Here is a 2,755-nt window from a genome sequence, read left to right on the forward strand (position 1 = left end):
TGTGTGTGTATGTGTGTGTGTGTGTGTGTGTGTGTGTGTGTGTGTGTGTGTGTGTGTATGTGTGTGTGTGTGTGTGTGTGTGTGTGTGTGTGTCTGCGTTTGCGTGTGCATTGTGTGCGAGTATTCATTCAACATGTTTAGAACTGAGCTAACCGCGTCAAAAACACTGCCGGGAAACAGCTCATTCATAGCAGTATATTTAATGTGGAAGAGATCTTATACTAATATAAATAATTAATTATCTTCCCCTCAACCACATCCCAACACACAAAAAAATAAAAAAAATGGTGCAAGACTAAATATGATACCAGGGCGCTCGGAATGACAATGGGATCAAGCAACAACTTCTTTTCAACGGAACTTGGAACCGCGTTACCAGAAAATATCTTTGAACTGTGTGAGGATCTTAGAGTCGAACCCAACGAAGTGAACGAAGGCGATTCTCAATAAGACACGTCCATCATTGGTTTATTTCGCTATTATATCCACTTTCTCCTGAGTATACGGTATATTTCGCATAAACGTTTCGGCACTCTGCATTATTTCTCAAGTCGATATGATGTAACGGCTGTTATAAACCTTTTTAAGGCGCACTTGGGCTGGTTTTACATCTAATGACAACAATATTGAGACCATTTTGTAATATATAGGCCCTACATTATCACAAACGAGCTCAAATTTCATCGATGCACCATCGAATACGTATAATGATGTCATCGAGTTGTAATAACCAGAGAACATCATCCTTATGAAACCATCATCATGTTTTGTTTTTTTAAAGACCCTAGATAAAGGAACATTTTAAACGAAAATTCAAGCACAAGGTAATGGAGATGGGATACAAAGACTTAATGGTCTGCTCCTGCCCTCTTTCCCCGCTAATGGCCCAATTTCGCCTAGGGGATTTATGCCCCTCTTGTGATTTCATCGATACTGTATCAGCGGCATATTCTTACAATTTTTTCTTAATGACAAAACTAGTCTTCAAAGTGCGATGTCTACCAGTGTGACCCACAATTTTTTTCTTCTATCTGCTTTTCTTCTATCTGTTTTTAGAAAGTGAACGTAATTCCATACGCTTTCGTGAGATGACCCATACCCTCGGGGTACACCGCGCAATTTACGAAGAAATGCGATCCTACAAACAAAGTATACATTGATGCGACAGCAATGGCTGCCTCGTTAGGAGTTGAGTTTGAAGATGTGCGATTGTATGTGTGAGTGTATGTGTGTATGTTTGTGGGTGTATGTGTGTATGTATATGTGTGTATGTGTGAGTGTATGTGTGAGTGTATGTGTGAGTGTATGTGTGTGTGTGTATGTGTGAGTGCATGTGTGTGTATGTGTCTGCCTGCCTGTGTGTGCTCGTGCATGGTGGTGTGTGCCTGTGTGTATTTGTGTGTGTGTGTGTGTGTGTATGTGTGTGTGTGTGTGTGTGTGTGTGTGTGTGTGTGTGTGTGTGTGTGTGTGTGTGTGTGTGTGTGTGCATGTACTCATTTTAGGGGGGGGGGGTACAGAGGAAAAGATAGACCATAATAAAAGCAATTATATTTTGTTTTGTTTTTTCTTTAAACGGTCTTCCATTCCACTACCAACTTGCTATTCTTCATTGGTGTTGTTATTTTAGACCTATTCTAGCGGATGGATGACACCTTTCGTCGCTCCCCTTCGCTGCTATCCCTCTTTGGTTTGACTTTTCAGTCCTAATTATTTTTCCAAGCACTAAATGGCTGCGCCCACCTTCGCTGCAACAAGACCCACGCACGTAATACACCCTAAAACCCTGCAACATTGGGTCGCTTTTAAGGACGAGCGGGATCCCAAATGGCCGCTGGATCGGAAAAGTAAAAGTAAAAGAAAAGTAAGGACAAGCGGGCTAACCCAGATTTCGGGGGTTTCCAGAAATCTTGACCTATACCAAACGTGGGCATTGCCCTACCTATAGGAGAAGTTTGGTTTCATTGGTGCGTATATTTGTTTGGTTATAGAAAAAAAACCTTTCCTTTTCTTTAAAATAAACTGAACAGGGGGCAAAAACTGTAACGTCGATTTTCTCAAACATCATTTTTCAGGATAGCCCTCTTGTGCTTAAAGCGACCATTCTTTTTTTCTCGTACTCAGTGTTAAATCTCAGTTCCACTTTCCCGTAAACCCTGACGTCAGCATCATTATCCTACAATTTCCGTACCCCTTTTTTCTTACACGCGACACTCTTTACGTAAACCCATCTCTCTCACTTACCCTTCCATTATTTTTATGTTTTCATATATTCACACACTCCAATTTCTTTACAAAAACAATATCACCACCCTTACTCTTCCTATTTTTCTCTTATTCTTCACCCTCAAGAGCATGAACTCGGAAACTCTTTACACTGTGGCTTTATCTTACAATCGATAAAAAAAATAAAACACACACACATTTCCTAGACGCTTATGCCCCCCTGGCGGGTCTTTCTGCAGTGGTTCTTTCTACAACTGCCAGATGCAAAGATACGAAACTCACATGAAGGGTGAAATGTATAATAATTTACTCTCACATCGTTAACCCCAGTCTTGCGTTTTGTTTTCCCTGCTTTTTGTGTGTCTGCTTTCGACGCGACTGACCTTTTTATTAATTTGACTTGCCGTAATAAAATACTTGCCCCACTTGATCCAAATCTTCAGCCTGAACCTACAATTTGAACTTTTTGCTCCTTCTTCTCTCTTCTTTTTCTTTTTCCTCCTCCTCCTCCTCCTCCTCTCCTCCTCCTCCT

General features: G+C 40.9%; 1 protein-coding gene across 4 annotated transcripts in view; it reads right to left on the reverse strand.

Moving 5' to 3' along the window:
* Positions 1–2,755, reverse strand: part of LOC101863051 (potassium voltage-gated channel subfamily H member 6) — a 270,601-nt gene that overhangs the window by 104,330 nt on the left and 163,516 nt on the right. The window lies entirely within an intron of this gene.

This window comes from Aplysia californica, unplaced genomic scaffold (assembly GCF_000002075.1).
Source record: "Aplysia californica isolate F4 #8 unplaced genomic scaffold, AplCal3.0 scaffold00576, whole genome shotgun sequence".
NCBI lineage: Eukaryota > Metazoa > Mollusca > Gastropoda > Aplysiida > Aplysiidae > Aplysia > Aplysia californica.